We start from the raw sequence: 25,578 nt of genomic DNA on the forward strand, positions 1-25,578 counted from the left end.
TGAGAGAATCCTTTGTCTGTAGTTAGCTAACTCAGGTCTCTGCTTGGCAGCTCTAGCTTCTGATCTGAGAGCACTAGTTCATGGACAATTGTGCAAGCAGACTAGAAATTAAGGGTTTGTGCCAACTTCAGTCTCTGTGAACCCCTTCATCTGGTTAACTCGGAAACTGTGTTCTCCATCTTAAAACCTAAGCTAAGGAGAGGGACACAGGGGAGAGAGACTGAAAAGGCCAGTCAAATGACATGTTGGAATCAGCTTGGGCTTAAAGGGAACAGGGAAACCTCAAAGTAGCACCCTTTCTAAATAATGATGATGATCATTTTTTTTTTTTTTCAGGCTCACTGCCATGCACCAGCCACTTGTCCTGCATTATTTTGTGAAATGCTTAAACCAACTCTTGAATCAAGTACTATATTATCCCCATTGTACAGATGAGGACATGGAGATTTAGGGAGGTAGAGCACTTTACTCACCCAAGATCATACAATGAGTAAATAGTGGAACAGAGCCCAGCACCCAAGCAAGTTATTTGTAGACCCTTTACCATTAGCAACTACACTATCCACCCATTCCTCACCAGGGCTACTGGTAATTACTTCAGACACCAACAGGAGGAAAACAGCAGCTGTGGTCATGTGCTGGGGCTGACCAGCAGCCTCTGAACAATGGATGAACAGATTACTCCAACACAGTTTCACTGTGGGGGAGAGGGCTAAGGGACAGCCTGGCTGAAGGAGCCAGGCAGCCTCAATTGCCTGCCTCGTTAGGCTTTTATTGGGAATTTTTATCTTTAAATACAATCAGTAGGGTGAGTACTCTTGGGAGGACACATGTGTTTACATTGTCCTCTAGGCAAGGGCATCCAGGGATTAAGCATAAGGATTCCAGTAAACACCCCAGGGTCTGCATATGCACAGACTTGTTTGGAAAGGTCAAGGAATAATTAGGGGTTCCTCCTTCGACACTCCCTAAGTCGGAATTCTGATTAACAAGGCAGGTGGCCTTCCATTCCACACACTTCACTTATATCAGAATGTCCTCCTTACAAACTTTCCAACAAAGTCTCTCGTGCTCCCCAACAGTCATGAACTGGCCCCTCTTTGCCAAGTTCTATCTTGGATCATGATGAGCTCTTTGGCTCATTCTGGGAAAAGTACCCTAATTCCTTACTCTGTATCTCTTATATACTTTGCAGGTATCCAAACAGATTATGTATTTCATTGTATTCACTTAATACAATGAAAAAAAAATGCCACCATTCATTTATTTACTTTTTTTAAATTCCACAAACATTTTTTTGTGTCTATTGTTTTTCAAGAATGCTCTGGGCCCTAGATACAACTCAGTGAACAAAGCTGACAAAACCATTGCCCTCTTGGAACTTACAGCCTAGAGTCAGGTTCCTTACATACATTGTCTTATTAAATTTGACAGCTCTCCTGAGAGGCATATCACAAATAGGAAACAAAAGTTCTGGAAGGTGGAGTGGCTTGACCAAGGTCATGTAGTAGCAAAGCTAGGTAAACTCAATTATCTGATTCTAGGTAGAACCTGTGGTGGTTTTTTTTCCCCCTCCAGTCTTTTCCCCTATGGATGTATAAAGGGAGTACATGAGTCCCTGGAGGTAACAGGTTTTCCCTCTCCTATTCCTGCTCATCTCTTCATTTAGAGCTGACTTCAACGCCTCCCAAGAGTGCATTCTCAAAATAACTCCAGTAATTCATTATTTTATTGAACACTCAGATACTGAGTCCCTGTGCAGAGTTGGCCATGAAAGCCCACAGAATGTTTTAATATTCCAACGAAGGGGGAGGGAGGTAGAGAGAGCTGGCAAACATTCTCTATAAAGGACCAAATAGTAAATATTTCAAGCTTTCTACAGCAGAAGGTCTGTATTACAACCATTCAACTCTGCAGTTGACAAGAGGTGAATAAAAGGGTGAGTCTTTGTGCCAATAAACCTTTATTTATGGGCACTGGAAAAATATCCACTTGTGATATTTTGGCTTATTGCACTGAGTCCAGGCGTGATTTTAAAATAATGAACACCTTGTTAATTCAGAATGGACCGCCTGTGTCTGGAGTTCCTAGAGTTTCCTACTGTGATAAGCATTACACTTTTAGTTGCTGATTTAAAACAAGGTTCTGGGGGATCCCAGAGGAAAGCTGGGCACTAGGGCAGGGGACTCATGGGTGCTGGAGTGTCAGCTTTTTATCCAGGGGCAGAGAAGTGTTCCAGTGTTTCCACATGGCTGTACCTATGTGTACTGGCCGAATGTCAGCCTTGCCCACATAGCCTTTGGGAGTTTGCTTTTTCCAACTAGACTGAATGCCCACGAGGGACAGGGATTCTGTCAGCTTTTCTTTCCTCCAAATGAGCCCAGCACAGGGCACATTTGATCCGATTCATCCACACTATGTACTTGGCATCAGTTACTCCTTATTCTTTCACAATTTGACCTCAAAGTCCAACAGTTCAAATGAGATAAGGTTCCAGTTTTTCTATTGTAATATCTCTTAATAGTTTTTCCTATAAATTACTCTTTGTTGTGGGGAAGAATGGTGACTTTTCAGTTAATTACGGTTTGCTGTTTACTGTGTATTACCAGTGTGATTTGATAGAACCCAGCTTTGGGAGACTCACTCATGTGGAGCACAACTCAACGGTGCTCATTTGCACACCCCAAAGACAGTTCACGAGTAAGTTCAGAGTAGGGGCCACAGTCGCCACAGAAAGAGCACTGCCACTGTACACTGTCTGCCTAGACCTTGGACCAAAGGCAGCAAGTAGGTGATACTTGTGCTGCCACCAGTCACTTACCTGTTTTAATGGGAGGTATTGCTAATCCATGACTTCACTCCTCAAGACCTCAGAAAATTTTCATCACATCACTTTACGCAGTTCTTACCAATGGATCAGAATTAGCTCAATAAATTAAATCTGTCACCATCCTGTATCCAGGCTACTGTTTAACTAGAAAACAAAAGGACCTTCTCTACCCCCACCCAGAGAGATGCTGATAATTTTTTATGTTTAGGAAAAAACACATTAGTTAGATTCAGGTTCAAATACTAATTTAATGCTCAAGATGTATCTGTCATTTGGGTGAGAATCCAGTGAATAATGGTAAGATTTACAAGGGCCCCTATAGGGTTGTGTGTGTGTGTTTAGATATGATAACTAATAAAACAGAGAGAGACCATGGCCTTTACAGAAGACATCTGCAGTGAGTCTTTATCTCTGGTTAGTGCTTTCTCAGGAGCAAAGGTCATGTGCATGCAGTGATTAATCTGTCACCATCTGGGTCCAGATTTAAGATACCATTGGGCCATCACAAAGTAATCAGACACTTTCTTCCTCAGGTATCTCTGTGTTGAGGAAACTTTCTCTGATGACTAAACTATGAATAAATCAAATACAGACTCAGTGTCTTGAACTGGAATCATGAAAGAAAAAAGGCTGTCAGTTATTGACTATCTACCGGATGCCAGGTTACTCCTGCAACTCCATTTCACTTAATGTAAATAATAACCCCGTGGGGTGGATGTTATCATCCCCATTTTACAAATCTGGAAACAAGAGCATCCAAGTGATTAAGCATTTGGGTAGAAGCTGCACTACCAGAGGCTAATATTAGATCTCAGGTCTGTTGGTTTCAAAGCTCTTTCCACACTCCCTAAAATATTCATGCACCAGATGAAAGCTTTTCTTTTTTCCCCCAGATTGTTTCTTAAATTTGTAGCTCTGCTTTCAATATATGGTTTCTTGAAATGTAATGATGTGATTATACTTCTGGTTATTACTCCCCAACATAATTTCAAAAGAAGTTGACGTGTGAGGCTGAAGGGATAATGGTAGGGTGAGCCATAAACGCAGGTCAACCTTTCTAATGTGGGCTTGGTAATGTCTGAATTACTCAGAACTGTTTTCAGAAGTCAGTTCTCCATGCCAGGACAGGGGTTATAAGCACAAATACCCACAGGGTCTGGGTAGTTACCATGAATAAGAGCCTCCAACTGATTTGTGGCAGGAGGTCAGTGATGGGTTTGGGGGGCTGGGTTTCCTAGAACACCATGCCAAGCAAGAGTAGGGGTCTTGAATCCATTAGGAGAGCAGTTCTCAACCTGTGGGTCATGACCCCTTTGGCGGTTGAACGACCCTTTCACAGGGGTCACCTAATACCATCCTGCATATCAGATGTTTACGTTACGATTCATAACAGTAACAAAATTACAGTTATGAAATAGCAACGAAAATAATTTTATGGTTGGGGGTCACAACATGAGGAACTGTTTTAAAGGGCCAGAAGGTTGAGAACCACTGCTTAGGATGCTTTCTGGGTCCCAGCAGGGAGACCATGGACAGCTCCAACTGGCTCATTGGAAGAGACCTAATGAAGGAATGTTTGCAAAGATATGGGCAGAGAAATACATCTCCCAAAGTCGCTCTCTCTCTTTCTCTTCAATTTCCTGCTGGTGCTCCCCATTTGAAATTTAGAGGGACATCAGAAAATGTAGGCTTGGGAGTCAGAAAAAGTTCAAAAATTGGCCAAAGTCTACGAGCTGCAGAGATAGCAACTTACACATTGCTCAATATTTAAAGAGATTGCTGTAGTTTACTTTTGGAGGAGAAAAATTGGCCATAACACAAGGAACCGGCCTACTGGACCTGTTTTCTCTTAGGTGGTTGGTTATCAGAGCTCCTGGTGGGTAATTTTAAATTTGATGTTTTTAAAGGTGATAAAAATAAAAGAATGAGGACACTGGTTGACTGATTACCTAAAACAGCTCTATTTACTCTGGCCACCTGTAAAGAATAGACTTTCCTTTCTATATGTCTGAGGCTGGTGGCATCAATCTCAAGGTCTTGAAACTTACTAGTACTGGTGGCTACCAGGTGTTGTGGTTGTAGACTATAGGAAGGGTGTGGTTGTAGACTGTAGAAAGAATGTGGTTGTAGACTATAGGAGGGGTGTACATATCACTCAGTATTTGTTGTTTATTTTTTTCTTAAAGAATTCTTCAGATCTATGTATTTGAAAGCATCAACTACAGTTTTCAACAGAGACATGATCAGGAAATATTATTTTCCCCCTGCCTTATTTATCCTTTTCTTCCTTTTTATCCTTTTCTCCTTCTTCATATCTAGAGGCAACATCAGTATCATAGCTAACACTTATTGAACATCTGCCATGTGCCAGGCACGTGGCTAAGTTCTTAAATGGATCATCCTACTTAATACTGATAATAACCCTAGGAGGTGAGAGGGCACAGTTTTCATTCTCTGTTTTTTTTTCAGATGTAGAAACTGAGGCCCTGAGAGATGAAATAATTTGCCCAAAGAAGCTAAGTTATTTAGAACTTGGCAGAGGTAAAATTCTAATTAGGCAGTCTACAGCAGAGTCCTCACTTAACCTCTAAATTTCACACCCCTTTTAACTGTTCAAACATAGCAATTCCACACAGAAAACAATAGATAAACTTGGAGATAAAAGACTAGTCAATAATCTCGCCTCCTGTTCCCAATTTCTTTCAGCATCTTTAAAAGCACTGGGTTAACAAAGCTAGAGTGTGATCAAAGAAAAGTCTAATGCATGCTAGTTTTTGTTGTAGGATTCAGTTGCTTACACATAATTCATTTGTAAATTGATACTAATGAAAGTTGGTCTTGAAATATTGTATACAGCCCAAATTAGGAGCTTGGCACCAAATCCCCTTTTGGACCAGAAATCATTTACTCTTGCCAAATTAGAGTCTAGAGTAATTTACCATAAGATGGGCTTTTAACCCTAAAATCTAGATGTTCTTAGCAGTTTGCTATGAAAGCACATAAGCGTCTAGAAGCAGCTTTTATTAAGGGATGCTATCAGGGCAAACACATCACTTTACTGTTTGTTTACCCCTTAGCCCCCCCCCCCCCAATATCATTAATTCAACCTTGTAATAAAGGAAAAATGAACAGAAAACATTTGGTATTAATTCACTGGGACTCATTTATTTCCACCAGTGACTTCTCAGAGAACATTGGTTCAATTCATTTTACCATGTTTAGTCTCTGATGCAGGGAATGTATGTCTCCATAATTAACAGAGATATTTTTCAAATAAAAAAATATTGTTTTTGTCCTTTTTGGAAAAAAAAAATTTAAAAACATTGTGGCTACTGAATATAATTTTCTAAATGTAATATAGATTTTTTACTTCCATCATATGTCTCTATCTCCTGATATTATAGATTTTGGCTTATAGCAACCCACTACCAGACTTCTAGCTGTCAGATTGGACAATTTATTGGCTGCTAAATAGGAACAGTGAAACTGCTGCATTGTCATGACATGCTGTTGCAAGCAAAGAGCATCCATTTTCTAAGCAGATGTTTTTTGAGGATTTGCCTACTGCACACAAATGAAATTGCATTTTGTTTTGGTGGATATGGTTGGTGCCATTGTGATTAAAAGATACACAGACTCTTTGGTTGACACTAATATTGCATATTTGTCTGTCTATCTTGTCAATAATATAAAGCTTGTCTAATCTTGCTTTCCATTTATTTGTTTATTTGGGGTTAACCAAATTTCAGATTATGTCAACAGCCCTTCTCAATAAATGAGGAAGTTGGCTTTCATTCTGTGGGCTATATCTCTTTTAAAATTCTATGATTCATATATATATATATATATAATTATTTTTATTGATTTCATAGAGGAAGGGAGAAGGAGAGAGAGATAGAAACATCAATGATGAGAATCATTGATTGGCTGCATCCTGCACACCCCCTACTGGGGATTGAACCTGCAACCTGGGCATGTGCCCTAACTGGGAATGGAGATGTGACCTCCTGGTTCATAGGTCAAGGCTCAACCACTGAGCCATATACCTGGCCAGGCATATGATTATCTTGTATCAAGACCTAGTTCAATGGATTTCTCAGTGAATTTGAGATAAATGATGGCTATTCACTTCTAAAAGGTCTTCCTTGTAGTGAAGAGGTCCCTAGGTGATCCCTAAACATAATCAGAGTTCTTAACTTGAGATTCATGGAACAGAGACCAAGGGATGGACTTTAGGAGGCCCATCAACCTTTAAATGTATGCAAATTGCTGCAGGTGTGGACATATTTCACAAATAGTATCACATTAACAAAAGGGTTTATGATCCAGAAAGGTTAAGAACCAATGATCTTAGGTAATTCTTCTAAATAATGGGATCTGGCAACAATATATGATTTGGGCATATTTACCACATATTCACTTACTTGGTCAAGTGTTCAACCACTGCACACCTCATGACATAAAAGAAAACGAAGAGGATTTAACTAAATCCCAAAGAAATACTGATCCTGGGCTAAAGTTTGCTCTGGGATTTTGGAATCTCAAATGAGAAACCCACTCATGTTAAGTTTGGTTATTTTCCTCATTTGCAGCTAGTATTCAATTATTTAAATAGAACATGTGGATTTCCAGGTATCTTATTGTCTTTTTCCTTCTTTGGATTCTATTTGATATATTTTTTACCACTAAACAAGGGAAAAATGGAATTGGAGGTCCTGAATCTCAAAGCGGCCTAATGTTACATGTTTGTGTTTCAGGAGTGTTTGATGCTTAGAAACTAGGTTATTTGGTGTCCGTTTGTAAGAAACAGCAAGTATTCAATCATGCTTGACTTCAGAGGCTCACGGACTCACCCACCATCCTACAGAGACTTAAAAAGATGGCCACCAACACCCAAAATTTATACACAGGTTTATTCCTGAATCTTTTTTTTAAAAATATATTTTATTGATTTTTTACAGAGAGGAAGGGAGAGAGATAGTTAGAAACATCGATGAGAGAGAAACATCGATCAGCGGCCTCCTGCACATCTCCTACTGGGGACATGCCCACAACCCAGGTACATGCCCTTGACCGGAATCGAACCCGGGACCCTTCAGTCCGCAGGCCGACACTCCATCCACTGAGCCAAACCGGTTTCGGCTATTCCTGAATCTTTTGCCCCAACCCATCTTGCAAAGTACTTTTAGCCTGTTTCCAGTTAACCTGGCTGCTAAATTCATGAATGATTGTCCCCATTGTGGGTCCATCTATCCTCCTGGCTTAATGCTCCTCAAGAGACCTCTTGCTCCTATAGATTCAAATGCTTTGGGGAACCCCCCCCTCCCCCCCCCCACCCCGTCTGACCAACTCTATCTCTAGTACCTTCTAGCTTGGCACAATCTCTCAGGAACCTCTCTGCCCCCTGAATTTCTATCAGGTCAGGATTGAGAACAGTAGGACTACTGCTAATGACTATTGAGTCAACAATACTTGACTCTTTAGACAAGGGTATTGACTCAAGGCAACAAGAGGAGCCAGCATGACATTCTGGGGTCAGTAATAAAGGAAAGCGCAAAAATTAACTGGAAGAAACTGGATAAGAAATTGAAAATTCCACTTTAGTTTCTTCAATGAACCCATACACAGCATATAAAATGATTCTAAGTAATTTTTTTTTAACCCAGAATCTTTTAACAGCTCTTGAACTGGTGACACTATAAATGTATAGATAGAGATTGGGGAGGATGCAGTTCTAAAAGTTTGTCATCCACATTCATGCCAACCCCAGGTGTCTTAGGTTCTGTTCCCCAAAGCAAATGCCGACACAAGGATTCAGTGCAAATAATTTATTTGTGAAGTGACAGGTAACTCTGGTAAGAGGGTAAGAGAGTAAGGAGTGCTGTAAGGAATGAGAGGAAGGCAGTAAAATTGTGTGTTGATGGATGTTACCATTGTGGGTGAGTGAGGCTCAGTCCCATTGAGGACCTCTGGAATCTGTGTTGAGACACCTCAGGGCTTCACTACCCACAGAGCAAGGAAGCTGAGGAATCTGTCTACTAGCTCCCTCTCCTAGGTTGAGGATTGTTGCAAGGGGCATTACTTCCTGGTTCTTCCAACCCACCAAGGGAGCAGGCCACACATGGTCCTATGGCCACAGAAAGAAATGTAGATGTTGTGAGACTAATGAGCCCCAAGTGGATATAGGTGGGGCAGTAATAGTGTCTGCTGCACCAGCGTTACATATAACAGAGCAACGTTCCTATCAACCTCCTTTGGCTGCCAGAAAAGTATACTTGAAGTGGCCAAGGAGCAAATTTCCATGTGTCCTCACTTTGAAACACACTCCACTGAGGGCGCTGTACAGAATCAGGGATGCATCCATTTGGATCCCTGGGATGGACTCATCCATCCCTGTTTGTTTGTTTTTCCCTCCAGCATGCTGTTCTATGGCAGAGACACGGCTGGCCCTGGAGTTCAGATTGCACACGCACTCCCAGCTTTAGAAAAAGGCACAGCTTGCACTTAAGTGTTTGCTTTGCTATTTGTTGGCCTGTGCCTCTCACTGACCTTGGGTAGGTCTAGACCACCTTCAGCTCAGCTACCCTGTCCTTGACAGAGCTGTGGTCCATGGTGCTGGGATAGCATCATGAAGACTCAGAGTTAAAAGATTTAAGTTGACCTCAATTTTGAATAATTCTCTTATATCTTTGAAGGGCTACTACTATTATTTTAAAATATGTTTTTTAATTGATTTTAGAGAGAGAGAGAGAGGAAGAGGGATAAAGGGATAGAAACATCAATGATGAGAGAGAATAATCTATCGCCTGCCTCCTGCATGCCCCCCACTGGGGATCAAGTCTGAAACCGAGGCATGTGCCCTGACCAGGAATCAAACTGTAACCCCCTGGTTCATGGGTTGATGCTCAACCACTAAGCTGCACCAGCTGGTGAAGGTCAACTATTATTTGTTTTCTGGAAAACACACATCCATTCACCCTTGCTTATTAGCCCTTCTTCATCTCAGAATATAGGAAGAGGCATGGCATTATCTTCCCAAGTTACTGACTCTCAACACCCAAGACACAAATTATTTGGAATGTTTGAGCAGCTCAAACTCAAAAATGTTTTTTTTTAAATGCCAAAATGTGAATTTATCATAATTTTTTAAAATAGAAATTTTGAAAACAGCTCAAATGTTCCTGCTGTTAGTTTAAGCCTTTAGGCATGATATACAAAAAAAGAAAGAAAGAAAGATACAACATCAGGAATTCATATTATCAGATCATCATGGATTTGGGCTCTGGTCTTATTTTATGCATCTCTTCCTCAGTTTCCCCAAATGGTGGATTTAATATATGATATGTAGAGTCACGAGGATTAGTACACACTATATACATGACACACCTGGCCCAGGACATGGCTCATGGTAGGCAATATTTGGTTGAATTCTTTCTGCTTCTACCTTCTGGGGTACATAGCAAGTGCTAAAGTTATATAACAGAACTTGATTCCCTGGATTAGGTATCCAGTGAAGTAATAAAAGTGATGAATTGATGACCCATCAACGCAGTTTAGGGTGGAAAAAGCTGTATCTAAATTATAAGATATATTAGGAAATTTAGAAAAAAATATCTAAGGTTATCAAAGTATGTGTACCAGTTGCTCAAATTTGTTTTTTCCACCTTACCTAACTCCATATTTTCATTTCTATTGTAAACAGAGTTACTCATAGTTACTTAATTAGAAGACATCCAAGGTTGATACACTCACCTTATCCATCTTTCATTATCCAGAGGCTTAAAGGAAAATCATCAACATAAAACACCAAGCATCAATAAGGTTCAAATCCCTGGCCAGTGTACTCTGTGGTTAGAGTGTCGGCCTGCATGGGAGGCAACCAATTGAAGTGTCTCTCTCACATTGATTATCGATTTTCCTCTCTCCCACTCCCTCCCTCCCACTTTCTCTCTCTAAAAATAAGAAAAAAAAAACAATGGAAAAAATATCCTAGGGTGAGAATTAACAACAACAAAATAGTAAGATTCTCAAGTTTGTTATCACAGACGAGAATATGAACTTGTTTTTCATTTTCACTGTGTCTGTCTTTTATGGGGAGCCTATCTTCACTCCCAGCCACCATTATCATGTATTCTTCTCCATATTAGGACCACAGTATGACAGCCCTTGATGGGAGACAGGTTTTACAACCCGAGAGGAAGGAGGGCCATGTACAGAAGAGAGAGGTGCTTATATTAGTAAGTTGATTGGTGACCCTTAAAACCAAAAAGTAACAGTAAATTTGTGTATTTTCTGGCTTTTCTACTCATTTGATGATTAAATCCTACAGCTGTCCAAATCTAGTCCTTGGCTTATCTCAACTATGCAGAGTGGCATGGCTGGTTCAAGCTGTCCATGGAGAAACAGATGAATGAGGCCAAAATCTAGCAAAATGCCAGAAGAGTGTTTGGACCTTATACCAAAATATAGTTCAGGGGCCTGCACGGATCTGGGACCAGGGCCAGTGGCAGATAGTTGGAGACTGCAATGAGAGATGCCCAAATATGAGTATGACAAGTGGGAGCACTATTCCATGAATGAGAGTCAAAGTCAAAAAGACTTTATAAAAACACAATTTAGAGACTGAGCGTGAGAGTCTGATTTGGAACTTTTCTCATAGCCTAGTGATTTCCAACGATGCTTTTGTTGGAGGAAGTCCTGGGAGAGTCTGATTTTATTTTAAAGGTGTAGCCTTGCCAGCGTGATGTGGGTGTGCTGTACTTTATCAGATACAAATGAGAAGGTACTGGAGAAGGTACTAATGTTTTTTAAACTCTGGGGTGTAAATAAGTAAGACAACTGCCTTTGTCTTCTAAAACATTATAGTTGCATTTCTGTTTTGATCACCCTTTCTACCAGTTGGTGGAAACTATAGTTCATTCGTTACCTCCATAATCCCCTAGGTTTCTATCTAATTTCTATTGAGCTACATGCTGTCATAGCACGTGACTGGCGGGAGGCACTATGGCATCCACTGAGATGTTAGTATAGGTATCTGGACTTCGGTCTTCTCATTCCGAGCTTATGGGCAATTTAAGTATTTCAGCCCTCTCTTCACTGTTCAGTCCCTTCCTAAAGCATATGGGAAATGCAGGTCAGAAAGACCAGAGGTCATTGTCCCTTTTATCACATCTGTTGTATTTTTCCTTCTCCTTCCAACCCAGGGTTTTTTATCTGGACAATAGGTGGTAGTACTGTGGATCACAGTCCATTCTTCTCTGTCATTTGAAGCCCAATATTGTATATCCAGATTCCTTTTAAAATTTAGGGATTGAAATATAAAACTTTGGGCTCTTACAACAACAGCAAAAAACTTGGATGTTTAAAACTTTAAATTTGATTATTCTTGGCATCTCTTTGTTTTATAGCAACAATATCCCTTTCCTGAGGCAAATTACGGGAAATGGGGTAAGAGTATAGAGAAATTTGGGGGAAGATCTCATTTTCTCATTTAATTCTTGCTCAAACTTTCAGCCTGCTTGATTGGAACCTCGGGTGAGAAATGATGTGTTGTCTTGAGGAGATGAGTCCCAAGCACTCAGGCAGGAGGAGCTGAAGAGTTTGCATATTTGTGTTTAGGACTCACGCGGAACAATGATGGGTGAAATATGGCTGTGTTTCTTCAGCAGGGAAATTTTAGGTCCACAGAGACAAAGCCTTTCATTATGGCATAGTAAAGAAGAGCAAAGCATAACTGAGGAACACAGAGTGTAGGTAATAAGGTGAAATGTGCCAGGTATATTATGTTCTTGTATATCCCAGGGAGTACTGATGAGATGTGGGTATAGCACTCATCTCGAGGCTGAAATCCAAGGCAACTAGAAGTAGGAGAGGAAGTAGTTGCCTTTAAGAGAGCAAGACCAATGAAGTTTTTTGCCCAAATGACAAAAAACGTCTAGTGTCTAAGTACATGCTCTTGCATTTGAGACCATTTTTTAAAACAAAAGACTCAAATTGTTTTTACTGACAACAGTCATTGCCAGATTTATCCACACAACCAATGTTCCTAATGTCATGTGAAAAGGAATTGGACAGATTGTTAAAAAACCTGTTATTATACTTGCTTTTATTTGCTTAATCCTTTTGAACAAATGGCCTCTTTCATATTTTTGCCCAAGAGAAAGAGTTGAAATGTTTTTGGTTGTTTTGCAGGAGAAAGAAAATCAGGTGTTTGTTGATTGAGGATGGAAGATAATTTCTTTAGCAGTTTGGGCAGCATAATAAGTAGGGAGAGGTCTGGTAGCTGGGACGGGCAGTGTGAAAAAGGTGGAGGATTTTCAGGTCAAGGGTAGGAACCAGGGGCCCAGTTGGAGTGGATGAGTGGGATTTAACACTTAAATATAAGGAAGAAACAGAAGAGTAAAACCATCTAGGTAAAAATGACATCATGTCTTGATTTTGGTGCTACGGATCCCTGGAAGATGGACCCTTTGACCTCTTATCTTGGAGACCCCTCCTTGTGGGTCTAAGGATAACTTTCAAGCTAAAGGCTTTTTGTTTTTTAAGAAGATAAAGGATAGTCTTCATTTCTTATAAAGGGTGAAAGGAACAATTAACCTCAAGATTCTACCCTCCAAAGCCATAATAAAGTATTTTGTATGCAGAGAAAACTTGTCAAAGGGTAAACATATGCAACTAGATCCATAGCAATAATTCTTGGGGAATTTAATGAACTCTATTTAGTTTCTTCCAAACTTAAGACATGTACTCAACTATATCTTGGGTAATTTTTAAACTGTGTTCTTTTTCTCTTAAAATGATCAAAGGGAATTGCTTATTACCAGGATCAACTTGTTAAGGGGAGACAGCATATTTCCTAATTATAGTATTTCTCAAATGCACATCTTACTGACCTCTAGGCAAAAGGCCAATTGGGAAGAAAGGAAAGAACTCAGTAAAAATTCTCAGATTTTTACTCTGGTTTCCAGCTGACTAGCTCAGTGACCTTGGACAACCGTGTGATCTTTTTGCATGTGCGTCCACATTTGCAAAATGAAATGAGATGGGATAATTCCATAAAATCCTTCTTTATCTCTGCTTTTCCTAATTTTTTAGAACTGCTGACTTCTTGCATGCATGAAATAATTTACTTTCTTCTTCTTTGAATAATGAAGCTCATTTTCTAAGATCTCCATCTCCCTATATTTCTGTTAAGCAAGATCTAACAGCCTTTGATATTTCTCTGTCTACTTTCTTGGGAATTACAGACATAGAATCATTTGATTTTGTGGAAACACTTAGTAAAAAATTGTCACTGAATACCTTATGCTTTCCCACAATGCTATCAGAGCTGAACTCGTACAGCAGACAAGCCAAAGATAACATGAGAGGGATTGGAAAGAGCAGTAAATAGGAGCATGAGAAAAGCTACCACAAAGAAGGTTCTTTCTGTCTTTGAGGGTATAAAAATATCGACTTATTTATTAGTAAGATGATTTTGGAAAGGTGACAAGTGAGCACCTACTGTGTGCCAGACACCGCCATTAGCCCCCGTTTTGGCTGTGCCATCTGCTTTGTAGATGAGACTATTGAGGCACAGGACTCACCCAGGAAGTGAGTGACACAACTGAGGTTTTTAACCCAGGAATTTAAGTCAGAAGGTAAATAAAAATTAAATAATCACAGATAAGTAATCATGGATAAGGCTTCTACTGCTCCTAACATCTCCTTATTCTTAGATGTCAACAGCATTACCATTTCACTCTGCAATGTACTTTAGATATCTTCCCATGTTAATACATGTGGGAATACCTCATTTATTTTAATTCTATATTATATTCATGGTATGGTTCTACCATAAATCACTTCATTTAACCTTTTCCTTATTGATTTTCACTATTAAAAGTGATCCTATAGTGGGCATTCCTGTATCTGTTCCCATGTGCACATGTAAAAGTGTTTTTCTAGGTAGATTTGAAATAGTAAAAATATACATGTACAGGGGTGGGCAAAAGTAGGTTTACAGTTATTTATATGGAAAATAATATGATAATTGACAAATAATAATACAAGAATAAACTGGTGAACTCACAGCTTTTGCATACCCCTGTATATACTAGTGTATGTGTGTGTATCTATATCTATATCTATATCTATATCTATATCTATATCTATGTCTATGTCTATGTCTATGTCTATATCTATATCTATATCTATATCTATATCTATATCTATATCTATCTTTGTGTATACATACATATATTTTTTAAGATCTTGCCAAATTCCCCTTAAAGAGGTGTTATACCAAATTACCTGCTCCTCCACATTTTATGAAAGTTGTGTTTCCTCATACTATCACCAACACTTGATATTATCAAACTTTAAACATTTGCCAAGCTATTATTACATTTATTTTTTTCAAGTGCATTTTCTGATCATGAGTTAGTTTGAGCACCTCTCAAGTAATTTTCCTCTGGAAAGGGTTTTCAATAAATAACAGAAGAGCAACTGAGGCCTGTTCTGTGCTGTGCAGGAAGCCAGTGAGTTTCTTTGTAAAGAGGAGGCTGCCTGGTCATTTGACTTGGAGGTCCTGGACACAGGGGAGTGGTAAGATCATGCTCATTAGGAATACACATGGGGGCCATAAGGAGGCTGAGCAGGTCCTTTAAGCATGTAAGTGATGGCACTCAAATCTAACAGAATATTAACCCTGAAATCAGGTCTGAATTTACAGCCATAATATCTATCTTTGGATTTGATTTTATGGTTTTACCCTTGATTTATGTGTGTGCCTTCCTTAGCATCCCATATCTCAAGCAACATAAATGTATTAAAGTAATGGAATTTAGCAAATATGTTACAGTTACCATCTTTGTTCCCAAGAGAGGATTTGGAAATCTGACAAATATTATAGCTTTCATTTTCAGGACCCATTTTCTGAGCAGTTTCACTAACAAGTCTCCTGATTTACCATGCCATTAACAAAAATAATTCTTTCTGGACACCAGTAAAGAAGTGGATTAGCACAATTTACGACTTTCTCAAGATACAGATAAGGTGCCTGTTAAGAAAAAAAAAAAAGACAGCTTTTTGATTAACTGATACATAGACTTGCTTTTAAGATACCTCAGTTCATTTGCTATAAGCTCATCTGTTAAGGACAGTGTCCCTCAAGGAGGAAGCCTGCCACAGCCCATGTCTCAGCAAGGTCTCCTGTTTGCCAACAGTGATTAGGAATTACTTAGTTGCTGACAGCCCTTTGTCATTGATTGAAAGAGGAAACCATTTCTACTTAGGCTGAGGACATGGCCCTTAGATTTTCTCCTTTAAATAAAATGTTATCCAGAGACAACCTTTTGAATATGTACCTAACCACACACACCATTAAACAAAAGAGCAGCCTGCAATGAGCAGAAATGTAGAATGGTTGAGAACCTAGGACAACAGCTCATTAAGCAAAACCTGTCCTTTTTCTTTGTGAAAGTCAGGGAGGAAACAAATGTCTGCGAAACAGAAGGAGCCTGTCAGTAAGAAAGATATACAACTCTGGGGAAAACATTGGAAAGTTTCCTCTAGTCCAGCCGTGGGCAAACTACAGCCCGCGGGCCGGATCCAGCCCTCTGAAATGAAGAAAACTAAAAAAAAAAAAAAAAAAAAAGACCGTGACCTTTTATGTAACGACTAGGGGCCCGGTGCACGAAATTCGTGCACTGGGTGGTGGTGATTGGGGGGGGGTGTCCCTCAGCCCAGCCTGCCCCCTCTCACATACTGGGAGCCCTCAGGCGTTGACCCCCATCACCCTCCAATCGCCTGATCAGCCCCTTGCCCAGGCCTGACGTCTCCGCCAGAGGTGTCAGGTTTGGACAGGGGACCCCCATCTCCCCCTGATCACTGGCTCTGGCCCCCGCCCAGGCCTGAGGCCTCTGGCCCAGGAATCATGCCTGGGCAGGGGACCCCCATCACCCTCTGATCGCTTGCTCCACCCCCCGCCCAAGCCTGACGCCTCTGACCCAGGCTTCAGGCCTGGGCAAGGGGACCATCATATCCCCCCAATCCCCGGCTCCGCCCCCGGTCAGGCCTGATGCCTCAGCCAGAGGAGTTGACCCTCATCACCCTCCGATCACCAATCACCGGATCAGCCCCTTGACCAGGCCTGAGGCCTCCGGCAGAGGTGTCAGGCCTGGGCAGGGGACCCCCAGCTCCCCGCGGTTGCAGGCTCCGCCCCTGCCCAGGCCTAACGCCTCTGGCCTAGGCATCCGGCCCGGGCAGCGGGGACCTGCAGTGGCAGCGGGGGGTGCCGCGATCCTGGGCTTCGTTTTAGGCCCAGGCAAGGGACCCCTAGCTCCTGGGACTGCCAGCTTCGACCGTGCCCAGCTCCCATCGCTGGCTCCACCCCTACTCCTGCTATCACTGGCCAGGGCGGCAAAGGCGCCTGATTCTCCCAACATGGCTGGGGGGCAGGGCAAAGGCGGCCCTGGGGCCGCCTTTGCCCTGCCCCCCAGCTCTTAGCTCCCCCCTGGGTTTCCGATCACTGTCAGTGGCAGGGGGCTTCTTCCTGCTTTCCCTTTCGCCTCCCTGCATTGTGCCTACATATGCAAATTAGCCTCCATCTTGTTGGCAGTTAACTGCCAATCTTAGTTGGCAGTTAACTGCCAATCTTAGTTGGCAGTTAATTTGCATATAGCCCTGATTAGCCAATGAAAAGGGTATCGCCGTACGCCAATTACCATTTTTCTCTTTTATTAGTGTAGATGTTTACTTTGAATTTATATTAGTTCACACAAACACTCCATCCATGTTTTTGTTCTGGCCCTCCGGTCCAGTTTAAGAACCCATTGTGGCCCTCGAGTCAAAAAGTTTGCCCACCCCTGCTCTAGTCCATGGGAACTCTGATTATGTCTCTGCAGTCCTTGTATTCACAGGATCTCAAAGTGATTGGGGGCCCATTACAAAGCTCCACTATAGTCTGGTAAGAGGTGCCCAATGTGACAAGGGTGGCTTAATGTGCGGAGTAAATTGCATGGTCCTCCAGGCTCTGGCATTAGCCCAGAACTCTGAGGTACTGAGATCTGATTCCCGGCTCCCACAGCAGATCATGGGGCCAATAGAGATTCCCAAGTACACGGTAGTGGTGGTGGTGGTAATGGTGGTGGGTGGACTTGGCCATGCAGGGCTTTGTAGGTTATTTGAAGGAGTTGGGCTTTCCTAAAAACAGTGGGAAGCCCTTAACAGGATTCAGTGTTTGTATGTGTCAGATTGGGGCAACATTGGGCCATGGGGTAACAGTTTTAATTAGATTTCTTTTTGAAACTATTATTCTGAGAATTACAAGGGTTCTTAACCATTTTGTGCACAGACCCTTTTGTCAGTCTGGTGAAGCCTGTGACCCCATCTCCAAATATTGCATTTAGATACATTGGTTAAAATATTTAGAATAATGCTACTGGCCTAGGACATGACTACCCACCATAGACTGCTTTTTAATGAAAACATTTTAATTTCAGACCATCCTTTGTGGTTACTTTAGGTCTCTGAGTTTGCAAGACCACCACACAGGCCTTGCCTGAGCTAGTCAGGTTATAGCATGTGGCCATTTTAATCCACAGTATACAGTTTCCAAGAAGGTGGGAGGAGGATAGACTTCAAAACTTGAGGGAAGTGTTAACTTTTTATAGCAGATAATTGAATGAATGAATGGTTAAATGAATGATGTTACCACCTTTATTGGATGGTGTGTATTGTCCCATCTTAAAGAGGAGTTCTGTAATGGCTCTGATGGCAAAGTAATTTGCTCCAGGTCTTGGAGTGGTGGAATGCAGACTCAAGCGTGTCGCCCCGCATGTCGGTCCCTTTGTCTCAGAAGCACATGTTGGTGGTTGGGTGGCATTCACTTCTTAAGGACTTCACACACCTGCGGGGCATGTAGGAGAATGTGTGCTAAAGTGCGTCAGAGGTTGAGCTGCTTTGTTGATGTTTCCTGAGCAAGTTTTGAATTGGGATTGGGAGAGGAATTATCTTGGCAAGAGAGATCAGGTTTAAGGGTCCTGGGTGGTTGAAAAATAATGGTCCATCCTTGGGGAGGGATCTGTAGTGCAGGTGGGTTTGGGACTTCAGAGACACCCATCTCTCTTCCTGGGATCAGAGCTGCAGTATCTCTGAGGTTCCAGGCCCTGCTTCTGACACTGATACCGCTCCAGCCGAGGGTTGCAAGCCTCTCAAAACACAGAAACTAAAACCATATTGACTGGTGTGGACTCTTCTACGCATCAAAAGATTCAGTAATGGCCGGCTCTTTTTAAGTGCTTCTCTGTAGATACTGTGCCAAGCTACCTGGGGTGAAGATAAAAGGCTTCAAATAGGCAGCAGCTTCCTGGGGGCTGCCTGTGGCCACTCACATTGCTGCTTTGGCCATGCTAACCCCAGGCTGCCAGGGCCAGCTTTTGCATGTCTAACTGTCACCTCAGGCCCTGTGAGCTCCAGATCTCCAGCCTTCACTGCTGAAACACACTGAAACAAACTTTGGAGTTTAAACTACCCGATGCTCCCTTCCTATGTCCTCTGTTACCTGCTCTATTTTGGAAAACATAGACCTGGAAGTTCAGTCAGTCTTGGTTTCAAATATCTGCTCTTTCTAATCGACTGTGGGAGTCTCTTGCACTCTCTGAAGACTCAGGTTCATCATCTATGCCAGTGGTTCTCAACCTTCTGGCCCTTTAAATACAGTTCATCATTTTGTGACCCAACCATAAAATTATTTTCGTTGCTACTGTTGCTACTGTTGTAATGTTGCTACTGTTATGAATCGTAATGTAAATATCTGATATGCAGGATGGTCTTAGGCGACCCCTGTGAAAGGGTCGTTCAACTGCCAAAGGGGTCGCGACCCACAGGTTGAGAACCACATATTATGCCATAGGGATAATCTTGCCTACCTTGTAGGACCATTGTAGGTATCCATACATTCAACAAATAATGGCCACAGTGCTGGGTACTGGGGTCTAACTGCACAAAACGAGCATGATCCCCACCCTCAGTGAGCCTCCACTGCAAGAGTGGATATGCCAAAGTGCCAAGTCCAGTGAACACATGTAAGAAATATCTCATTTATTCTTCCTTGTCCTTCATGCACCAGGCTCAGCTGAAAGTCCCCCTTGTTGCCCTATCTAATGCACCGTAAGGTGCTTGGAGGCATTGCATAGTTGGACTGCATTGTATAGTCGCTGTGCAGTGAGAACTTGGGGGTAGAGTGGGGTCAGAGTCAAAGGCCAAACTGAGAACAGCATGTGGGCATCCTCATCGCAGCTTCACCTGTTATTGGCCAAAGGACCAGAGATCATTTACTTGCCTCTTGGTCTGAGCCTCATTTTCCTCACTCACGCAGTAGAGACATTAATGGCATATGCTTCTGAGGACTGTTGCAAGGAAATAATAAGCTAATACATGTCAAGTCCTTAGAACAATGCCTGGAACTTGGAAACTGCTTGATAAATGTTAGGTATTATTTCCATTTTCAGAAACAAGCTACTTCCATTGGAGTTCGCCAATCTCAAATGGAAATAAGATGGGAAGATTAGTTGAAATTCTGCACCAGACTCCCCGCAACCCTCCCCCTCCGCCCCCCGCCAGCCCCAGCCTCCCACCTCCCTTTCGAATGCTGTTCCATTCCTCCTCTCTCTTCTTTTCCAAACCTGGGTCTCATAAGTGGATCTCCTACTGCAAAGAGTGTGCCTAATAGCAGAATATCACTTTACTGGTACTATTTGTTGACCATCCATTATGCTGTGGAGTCTCAACAGCTTTAATTACAATGATTTGAGGTTTGTTCAAAGCATTGTATTTCAGAGAGTTCACGGATGCTTTTAATTTAATTATATGCAGTTTAATGCCACAGATGACTGTTTGAAAAAAGGAAAATGCTGTGTGTGTGTTTTCTGAATGTAAAACACGTAGTTAGGACTGATAAAACACATTACTGTGTTTTGTTTCAGAAAAAAAAAAGTATCACAAAGTATGTGACAGTAAGTTGATGCTGGGACGATTGGTCTGAGGCCCTGTCACCAGAACAGGCTTGATTCTGGTTAAGGGAAGGCTGTGCATAGGATCAGCCTTTACGCATGTCAGGAACCCAACACCACCCACAGGAGCCCCGTGTCAGCCTCTCTCCTACAGAAACCCATGTCAGACCTCCGAACAGGCATGCCCGTGTTCTTCCTGACTATTGCTATTTATAATAATACTTATCCATTGCTATCTGAGTTCATTCATTCAGCAAATATTTACTGAGCACCTAGTATGTGCCAGGCACTGTTCTGGTGATGTAGGTGTGGACACAAGAGACAAAAGTCTCTACCTTCCAGGAGTTTACATTCCAGAGGAGAGGAAAGAGAAAACAAGTCAGATGTGGGCTTGTGCTTGTGTGTGGAGTTGGGAAGCCTGTGGAGAAAAGGGAGGGAGGGCACTGCCAAGGAGGGATGACTGTATTATACAAAGGTGGTCTGGGAAGGCCTTCCTGAGAAAGCAGCATTGGAGCTCAGACCTGAAAGGGGGAGGGAATGAGGATCTCCCAGGCACCAGTACCAGGCCCTACAAAAGTCCTGAGGTGGAATGGCACCTGGTGTGTCTGAGGAAGGACAAGGAGGCCATTTGTGGGCTTACAGGGAAGATGAGGTACAAAAGTTTTAGAAGAGAAAGATTGTGTTGAGACTTTTCATCCTCAACCATGCCACTACCACCAAACCTCTTACTGAAACTCAGCAGGGACCAGGCCATAATTCCTGCACCACTGAAACTCAAACTCTGCAAAGGAGACAATTAAAGGACAGTGTGATCCTTGCTACCAGTGGAGGGAGCACAGGTTTGAAGTGAGTTCAGAGGTGGGCAGAAAACATGGCCTAAATGAGAGAGGATATGAAAGACTTCCTGGAAAATATCCAAGGCTCAATGTACTTGTGAGGCTAATAGAATCAGCCAAGTGAACTGGTCAGGATCAGGCTATGCTTTGCTGCTGAGAGAATCCTGAAATCCCATTCTGTAGTTTTTCTGACCTCTTCTTTCAACTCTCTCTGCACTCTTCACCAGCCCTACTGTGGGTCCTTATCCTGATCCTGACTCTGGACTTGAGAAGGGTTCTTCTCATAAGTTATGATCCTCCCTGCATTCAACAGCATCCAGGTTCACCCTTCCTGGTTCAGCATATTAACAAGCAGTTCTTATCAGTTCAACCATGCTCATTCTATTTAGGAATGTATTTCTACTAAAACCATGGCTCTGTGCATAGAGCCCAGTGAAATCTACTCCAGTGACCTACCAGCAGAAGGGGTAATGAATAAAACAGTGACAAAATATTCACACAACACATACATAGTTATACTTAAGTACCTGGGCACACACATACATGAATATATGCACACATAGCTATATATAAATGCATGCATACACACATACACACACCTATGCTTATATGTATACACACAGACATAGATGTATATACACCTAAGTTTTATATAAATACATGTATGCACACATGCATGTACATATTTGTATATGATTCCATGGGTGGTCACATACTGGTACATAATTATGTAGATGCATTGATCCTATACAATAAAAGGCTAATATGCAAATCGACTGAACGGTGGAATGACCGGACACTATGACATGCACTGACCACCAGGGGGCAGACACTCAATGCAGGAGCTGCCCCCTGGTGGTCAGTGCACTCCCACAGAGGGAGCGCTGCTCAGCCAGAGGCCGGGCTATGGCTGGTGTGCGCACCGGCAGTGCTAAGGACCCCTCAGTGGACATTCTCCGAGGAGTCCTGGACTGTGAGAGGGCACAGGCTGGGCTGAGGAGACCCCCAACCCCCCCCCAGTTCATGAATATTGTGCACTGGGCCTCTAGTATTTATATAAATACATGTATATGCACACACATGTATGGGGTGAGTGCTTTATGCATGTGTGTACTAGTATATTTTAGAAAGCCCACCTGTGCCAGGAGCTTCACACCTGGTCTCCTTTTTCTGTGTACCACACCCTGCTCTGAAGGTGCTGCCAGTATCCCTGCTACATGGATGAGGAATTTGAGGCTTTAGGAGTTTAAGTTTCTTGTCCAAGTTCCCACAGCTGGTGACTTATGAAGCTGGCATTCAAACTAAGGAATAAAAGAAAAGAAAGCCCATTCCATCTCATTGCTTAAATGATGTTAACAGAAAGGGGGGATGACAACAAAAAAAAATCCAATAAACTGTAGATCTGGTCCTTGAGCTGCTCATAGAAAATACATTATGTGATAATTTTCATGAAAGAGAAATAAAAAGTTATATGGGATCATAGAAGAGAGAATGGCATTTGAGTTGGCTCTTGAAGGATGAGTAGGAGTTTGTCAGGAAGGGGTGAGAGGAGTTAAGATTTTGCATTTCATTTAAAGTCGGAGGTATCATTATAACAAGATAGCCAGAGTTGAATAAGGGAGGATATGTGGTTAAAGGCGAAATGAGTTATGCCTTTATAAAGCATGTTCAGTGGCAGAACCTGCTCCCCTGTGAGCATATTTTGAGGATCCGTAATCACAAACTGGTGCTTTGCTAGTAGGTGCTGTCCAAGATCGTGTGGACACTGTTTCAGCAAAACCACTGGGCATGTGTGATTGTTTCTATTCAGTACTAAGAAGTACAAGATTGAGTTTTATGAGAAAGAGAGAAAAAAACTACACATACCACATTCCACACGTAGGTTTCCCTGTTTAGGGTGTCTTTATTGCCTCAAAGTAATCTTGTGATTGCTCCATGAGTAATCCTATAATTACAAAACCAATCAATTAGTTCACCTAAATTAATCAGATAACATACTTTATGCTGCTACGCATGAGGGTAGATTTCAGCTAACTTCCAAGTAAAGGAGGCATTGAACTTTTATAGCCACCAGCCAGGGATAGTGATAGAGATTCCAGTCTCAGGCCAGTTCCTTCAACATTTAGAATTACTATGTAAGGAGCAATGCACTAAGGACTCAGGAAGTCCTAACCTTTTCATTCTGCCCAGAGCCCCCCATTGCCTGGGTCCCCTTGCTCCTCCTCCTTTCCCTCTGCCTGGCTGTCCCTCTCTGGGGATGAGATGTCCCTAACTCCTTGGCTGCCCCTTCCATTCTTTTATTTCTGGCAAGGCAGTACTGGCAGAATGGCAGCCCGGAGACAGAGGAATGGGGCATGTGCACTGATGGTGGCAGAGTTTTCCGGAGCAGATGCACTGAGCAGGGACCAAGTAGCACTGAAGGGGAAGAGGTATTTCCTACTCTCCCTCCTTCTCTCTTCCCTCCTTTTCTTCCTTCCTCTCTTCCTTAGTATTTATTGAGTGCCCTTGATGTACTAAACAGTGGTCGGCAAACTCATTAGTCAACAGAGCCAAATACCAACAGTACACCGATTGAAATTTCTTTTGAGAGCCAAATTTTTAAAACTTAAACTGTATAGGTAGGTACATTGTTATTAACTTAATTAGGGTACTCCTAAGGCTTAGGAAGAGCCACACTCAAGGGGCCAAAGAGCCACATGTGGCTCGCGAGCCGCAGTTTGCCGACCACTGTACTAACATATTGTAGGCACTTGCAATACATTGCTGAACAAAAAGAGCAAAGATCCCTAGGCCTGTAGCATGAACATTCTAGCAGGAGAGACAAGTAATACAAATAAGCCAGTCACGGAGTATTTTAGAAGGCGACCAGTGCTATGGGAACAACAAAGGCAGTCAGAGTAAGGGCCTGGGATGCCGAGAGCTACAGGCTGGTGTTAAAAAGATGGGAGAAATGTTTCTGAGACAGGGCAGCAGGAGTGAGAGGAGGGCACGCTGCAGTGTGACAGGCCAGCGTCCATCCCAGCTCTGCCCATGCACGTACATCATCAACTTCTCTCAGCTCCTTCATCTTTAAAATAGAAACAACTGTATCCATCATATACGAATGTGGGGAGGAGTAAATAAGATGCTTTTGGGAATATAACTGGTTTGTTTATACCACTCCTCATCAAAATGACAAGAACAACAACAACCACACCAAGCAATTGAAATAGAGTGTGTAAAGCACCAAGCCCAGGGCTGGGTATTCAGTACATGTTGGGTATTCAGCACATGTACAAATCTGTAACCCTAAAAGAAGAACAGAAAAGCTTGAATGTTGCACTCTTACACCGTATAAAGCACTGTTCTAAATGCTTTAGATATATTAGCACATTTAATCTTTACAACCTTGTGAGGCAGGAACTATTTTATGCCCATTTTATAGATAACAAAACTAAGGCACAGAGGACTTAATTTCTTCAAGGACTTAAAACTAGTTAGTGGAGGCAGGATTTGAACCCAGGCATTCTGCTTCTGGAACTGCACTACAGTTACCCGGGCTCCAGGATGTGGAAATAAGCCATTCACTCAACAAATATTTATTTATTATGTATTTATTTATTTTAAAATATATTTTAATTGACTCCAGAGAGGAAAGGAGAGGGAGAGATAGAAACATCAACGATGAGAGAGACTCTTTGATCAGATGCCTCCTGCACCCCCCACAACTGGGGATCAAGCCCACAACCAGGGCATGTGCCCTTGACCAAAATCGAATCTGGGAACCTTCAGTCCGCAGGCTGATGCTCTATCAACTGAGCCAAACCAGTGTGGGCTTGACAAATATTTATTGATCATCTACTATATGACAGGTCTGTAATAGGCACTGAGGACACAGAGGTTAACAAGATGGACAGGACCCCTTCCCCCAAACATCTGA

General features: G+C 42.2%; 1 protein-coding gene across 2 annotated transcripts in view; it reads left to right on the top strand.

Annotated features, from left to right (window-relative positions):
• CDH13 (cadherin 13) overlaps positions 1 to 25,578 on the top strand; it is a gene marked incomplete at its 3' end in the record, with an annotated part of 1,052,451 nt that overhangs the window by 162,176 nt on the left and 864,697 nt on the right. The window lies entirely within an intron of this gene.

This window comes from Myotis nattereri (genome assembly GCF_964212035.1).
Source record: "Myotis nattereri genome assembly, chromosome: 15".
Lineage (NCBI taxonomy): Eukaryota > Metazoa > Chordata > Mammalia > Chiroptera > Vespertilionidae > Myotis > Myotis nattereri.